This window comes from Aristolochia californica, unplaced genomic scaffold, assembly GCF_029961685.1.
Source record: "Aristolochia californica isolate CCGP_79_NKW_82.1479 unplaced genomic scaffold, dmAriCali1.0.hap1 SCAF_8, whole genome shotgun sequence".
NCBI lineage: Eukaryota > Viridiplantae > Streptophyta > Magnoliopsida > Piperales > Aristolochiaceae > Aristolochia > Aristolochia californica.
This window is the reverse complement of record NW_027182279.1, coordinates 7223659-7230176: the sequence shown is the minus strand read 5'-3', so window position 1 is coordinate 7230176 and position 6518 is coordinate 7223659.

Genomic DNA, 6518 nt, shown 5'->3' with positions numbered 1-6518 from the left:
CTCGGTCTGCAACTCGAGATGCTCCTCGCATTAAGATCATAAAACCCTAATAGCGGTGCCCCCCAATTTAAAAAGAAAGTTAGGGTAACCGTATTACAAGAGAAAAATTCTCAAACTGCCCTTAATGAAACAACCGTCAATATATCGTGGATCAGAATGGGGCTCCGCCCTCACACCCCCAGGAGGGGGGCATCCCGCCCCCTTTCCAACCCTCATGAGGACCTTACCACGAAGGTCGATCTGCGAGCAACTCAGTGTAAGGTGTTAATTAGGCACCACAACTTAACATAGAGAAGGACCAGTCAACAACCAGATCAAGAAATAGCTCTAGAGATGATTCGATTGAATTCCAATTCGATGCAGTCCTTGATTGCCAACCTATCACCTGCTATCCACTATAAGTCGGAACATCTGTAGAGACCAAAAAACTATGAGCTGGTTGAAAAGGCCAAATACTTCTATATTGCAGGATTTTCCTCACAATGTCCCCAGAATCCATTCTTCTTGCAACAGAGCATGCTATGGCTAAAAAAAAGTATGTATGATGAACCTTTCTGCCTCTTTTATCTATGAATTCTTCAAAGCAGAACAAGAGAAACTGTTGTTGTACATGGATTATGTCTTTGGCAATGAAACTGATGTAAGAACCTTTTCTCTAGTCCATGGTTGGGAGATTGATAATGTTGGGGAGATCACCTTGAAGATTTCTCAATTGTCCAAGGCTTCAACAGCCCACAAGCGGATTACAGTAATCACACAAGGTGATGGGAACCCCAAAATTGAATTGCCACCTACCCAGGGTTGTGATGGCTTTCAACTTCCAGAGCAGAGCAGAGAAGAGACAATAGAGAGAGAATGTCTTTTCGGTTGGACCTTGGCTGGAGAAGCGTGGCTCATTTTATCCAGCCTGATTATTCCTCGAAAGCTACTATACTTTCTCTTCATTGGAGATTAACCAACTATCCTGCAGTGTTTTTCGAGCGCTATCATCTGATATTTCTTTCCGAAAATTGCTTCAGTGATTGAACAAGCTCGCCAAATATTCAATGAATCCTATCTTGTCTGTCCTAGTTTATTGTTTCCAATTCAAACTCGTATTATATAAAGATTGATCTTTGGATTCTACAAATCAATCATCAATTGGTATCTTTGATATGGTATTATCCGGCATTGCCTTCCCCTGCCTTAGGTTGGCTGTCCAGCAAGTTATACGTCTTCATTGTTGTTTTCGGAAGTCTCCTCCTAGAATGATGCTATGGTATCTCATGGATTTATCTCTATGTGATTATTATTGGTTTGACAATTACAAAGAGTTGATTATTATTGATTTATTGGTTTAATTGTAATTGGACTCTACTACCGTCCTCTATTATAAATAGAGGTTCATGTACTTTGATTACAATAAGTCAATGAAGTATTTCTCTTTTTCATAAATTCAACATGGTATCAGAGCAGGTTCTGTGAGTTGACTGTCAACCCACAGAGGTAATGTGATCCTTTTCTGATTTATTATCTCTGGCAGTTTAGGTTCGTATTTCTCTTTTTTCAATCCCTATACCCATTATTTGATTTATGTTTTCACCTCTATACTGAGTTTTTCATATTGCATATTATATATTGATGGAAATATATTCAAGTATAATTTCTAAGGAAAAATGATTTTTTTAATCAAATTTATCTACAAAGAGAAAACGATATTTGAAGCAATAAAGGTCAGATTACAAAAGAGGTTCATGCAGCAGCAGAAAGCTTTAACTTCCTAGCTATTTTATGCTATCAAGAATAAAACTTTATATGGAGAATTATATATCAAAAGAAAGATCTATAAGTCTATTTTCTTACCTATTCAACCAATTCTCGATTTTAGTTTTTTATAAGAGATATTGATCTTGGAAGAGTCAATAGTCATGATGGCAAAAGGGGAAAGAGCACTTAGTTCGGTAGAGACCGAAATCTATCAGATTATGTATCTCAATAGAAGTATATTTTATGAAGATGAATTATACTTGGATGAAAAGTATTTAAGTCTAGTTTCAGAAGGAGAATTTTTTTTGTCAATCTAATCTATATTTAAGTATACATTCCCATTGGAAGAATTAAATTTCATAAAAAATCCAAATTTAAGCCGATTGTTTTGCATCACTTTTTGAGTTGTTGTTATTGATCAACTATATCAGAAAAATATCTCACTTACAATTTTTGCGGTTACTACATCTATGTTATTTGGTTCAAGCTGGGAACACTGCCATTACCTCCTAGCTTGAGGGGAGAAGACCAAGAAGTACAAGAAAGAGGTATTTTATTCCATATGTTGTGGTAAGTTTTATGTGACCAAAATATTCAAGAAAGGGGGAGTACAAAAGATGAAGCTTCTGTGTTGTGGACTCAATAGCACACCGAGTCACACAATGAAGAAGACAACAACAACTCACTCAATAGGATTTAACTCTTATATTGTTTTAAGTAGGATTTATTTCTTATATTGTTTTAAGTAGGAGTTATTTCTAATTACTTTATATGTAAGGGCATTATGGGGAATTATTGTAACCCTAACCCTAAAACTCCTTGACGTGACCTATTTAAGGGAAATGTATGAATGAAATAGGTAAGCTTTGAGATTTTAGAATAACCTAGTCTAAACAGGTTGAGATCACCTCTTGATCTCGAGTTTTGGGTTTACTCCAAAAATCCAACCTATCCTTCACCCTTCGTTGCCATCCATCTTCACCCAAATTCATCCCTCATCATCCATACTAAGAAGAGGAGCTTCCTGCCCCTTTTTCGAGCCCAAAGAGAGGATCTTCTCTCATCACCAGCGTCAACAACAAGTTGGGATCAATTTCCATCTTGACAAGCAACAAAAGAGGAAGAATTTTGGTTCTTTCACATGAAGGGTTAGAACAACCCTTCTTGTTGGGAATTCATCACGGAAACAGAGCAAGGACAGCCATCAACGTGAGCCAAGGCTGCCCCCCCCCCCCCTCCCCCCAAGCTAGGCCTTCAAGTCCTAGACGAGCTGCATCAAATCAGGGTTGAAACCTTGATTAACGTGAGCAAGAACAGGTATTCCTCCATTCTTTCTCCACCTGAATTACTTCCAATCTAGCTATAACTTTAGCACTAGAATGAGACCGCAAAAAGGGAGACTGATCACTGGTGGAAGAGTACCCAAAGAAGGGATCTTTAACCCTCCTTACCGAATCCAGCAACTCAGTACCAGTGCTGGATTCACAATTCCCACGCTATGTTACTCGATCCATGACCCGGGACCATAACAACTTGGTATCAGAGCAGGGTAACATGGGGGATAATATCAGCAATAAAGAAATCCAAATCAGGATACAAAAGATAGAAGATAGCCTTGAAACAACACAACCAGTGTTGGGAAAGGTTTGTGGTTTGGAAGAAGAGATGAGTCGAGTCATCAGCATGCTACAAGAGTTGAGGACAGAGAGACATCAGAGTCCAGAGGTGAGAGAGGTTGCTCAACCATATCACAGAAGAGGGGAGCTGTGGCCTGGGTGTACTGCTGTCCAAGGACCTCAGCATGGAGGCACAGTCCCAAGGTACACAAAGTTAGAGTTTCCCTCTTTCAATGGTTCTATGGATCCCTTAATTTGGTTGCATAGATGTGAAAAAAAAAATTTGAACCAAGGGACTACTAAATGGGATAAGGTGAAACTAGCCTCTTTCCATATGACAGATGAAGCCATGTTATGGGTGACTCAAGTAGAGAAAGAGAGACCAGGAATGACTTGGGGAGAATTTAAAAATCTATGCCCAGTTAGATTTGGGTCTCTCGCCAACAGCAACCCCCTGGGAGAGTTAGTCCTATAGAGAAAAACGGGTTTGGTGGAACAATATCAAAAAATATTCTAGGAAAAGTTGGCTCGTGCTAGTAAGAGGGTATTGGTTGACCAATAGGTCTCCTTATTCATAGCAGGTCTCAATGAGTATTTACGGCTAGAGGTAGAACTTTTTATGCCTACGGATCTAGCTCATGCCATGAATATGGCCCAAGCAATGGAAAAACGACAACAACTGCAGCAACGTAAGCCAGGTTGGTCGAGTGAGAGGAACACTTCCTCCACGTGGCAAGGGTGCCACTATAATTCATCTCAGGGAGCATCTACAGCAGCACCATCTAGACACACTTCGACTATGACTAGGGTAGCCGATCCCCGCCCTGGTAATTCCCTACCAAGCTTTATAAAAAAATTGACGAGTGCGGAGAAGGCAGAAAGGCTGTCCAAAAATCTATGTTATAACTACGATGAGCAATATCGGGTTGGACACCAATGTAAACGATTGTTTTGGCTAGAGGTGGATGATTCAGAGGAGCCAGAGATATCCTTGCATGCTATTACTGGGCAGAAATCGCCTACTACAATGCAAGTCCGAGCTCATGTCATCGACCGAGAACTAGTGGGACTAGTCGACTCAGGGAGTACACACAATTTTCTGAGTTTGATAGCCGGACAACATCTCCAGCTCCAAATACACACTCATCCGACAGCCACCATCTCAGTGGCCAATGGTGAGAAGGTCCCTAGCTATGGATTAGTAAGGCGGTAACTTTTTCCATTGGATTTAATTCATTTAATGAGGAATTTTTTGTTATTCCCCTGGCGGGATTTGATATGGTATTAGGCATTAAATGGTTACAAACATTGGGGCAAATTCTATGGGACTTTTCGGCTTTAACCATGAGCTTTGATTTGGCTGGAAGTCGGGTGCTCTTACAGGGTTGTCAGGTGGACAGGGCCCACCGCATGCACACTTTGCAGACACAGGATCAGCCTGACAGTACTAGTGATGGTTTGGTTGAGGAGTTCTCTGACCTCTTCTAGGAGCATTCGGGGTTGCCTCCCATGAGGCACTATGACCACAGGATCTGTCTGAAACCAGGTTCTAAGGTAGTGGTCATGTGACCATACCGTTACCCACACCTTCAGAAGGACGAGATAGAGCGTCAGTGCCATGAGATGTTGAAACAGGGTCTTATTCATCCCTGCCGCTCCCCGTTCTCTTCACCCATCTTACTTGTGAAGAAACATGATGGGACATGGAGGTTCTGCGTGGATTATCGGGAGTTAAATGTGCAGACAGTAAAAGACAAGTTCCCAATTCCGGTAGTGGATGAGCTTCTGGATGAGTTACATGGGTCATGGTTATTCACTAAACTCGACCTCCATTCGGGATACTATCAGGTCCGGATGCACCCCTCTGATATAGAGAAGATGGCGTTCCGCACGCACCATGGCCACTTTGAGTTCGTCATCATGCTGTTCACGTTATCCAATGCACCCTCCACTTTTCAAGCTTTGATGAACGAAGTATTTAGCCCCTATCTTTGAAAATTTGTTCTTGTATTTTTCGATGATATTTGATATATAGCAAGTCAATTGAGGAGCACTTGGCACACTTGAGGATTGTTTTCGACTTGTTAAGAGCACATCAGCTCTATTTGAAACTTTCCAAGTGTTCTTTTGCGGCTTCACATGTGGGGTATCTGGGACACATTATCTCACATGAGGGGGTTACGGTGGATCTCGAGAAGATCCTAACTATTCACGAGTGGCCGCAGCCACAGTCGTATTCAGCATTATGGGGGTTTTTTGGGTCTTGCGGGTTACTACCGTAAATTTATTCAGAACTATGGGCCAGTGGCTGCACCATTGACGAGTCTACTCAAGAAAAATTCCTTTATTTGGAACTCAGATGTTGTTGACTCAAAGCACACCGAGTCACACAACGAAGAAGACAACAACTACTCACTCAATAGGATTTAACTCTTATATTTCTTTGAGTAGGATTTATTTCTTATATTGTTTTAAGTAGGAGTTATTTCTAATTACTTTATATGTAAGGGCATTATGGGGAATTATTGTAACCCTAACCCTAAAACTCCTTGACGTGACCTATTTAAGGGAAATGTATGAATGAAATAGGTAAGCTTAGATATTTTAGAATAACCTAGTCTAAACAGATTGAGATCACCTCTTGATCTCGAGTTTTGGGTTTACTCCAAAAATCCAACCTATCCCTCACCCTTCGTTGCCATCCATCTTCACCCAAATTCATCCCTCATCATCCATACTAAGAAGAGGAGCTTCCTGCCCCTTTTCCGAGCCCAAAGAGAGGATCTTCTCTCATCACCAGCGTCAACAACAAGTTGGGATCAATTTCCATCTTGACGAGCAACAAAAGAGGAAGAATTTTGGTTCTTTCACGTGAAGGGTTAGAACAACTCTTCTTGTTGGGAATTCATCACGGAAACAGAGCAAGGACAGCCATCAACGTGAGCCAAGGCTGCCCCCCCCCCAAGGTAGGCCTTCAAGTCCTAGACGAGCTGCATCAAATCAAGGTTGAAACCTTGATTAACGTGAGCAAGAATAGGTATTCCTCCATTCTTTCTCCACCTGAATTACTTCCATTCTAGCTATAACTTTAGCACTAGAATGAGACCACAAAAAGGGAGATTGATCACTGGTGGAAGAGTATCCAAAGAAAGGATC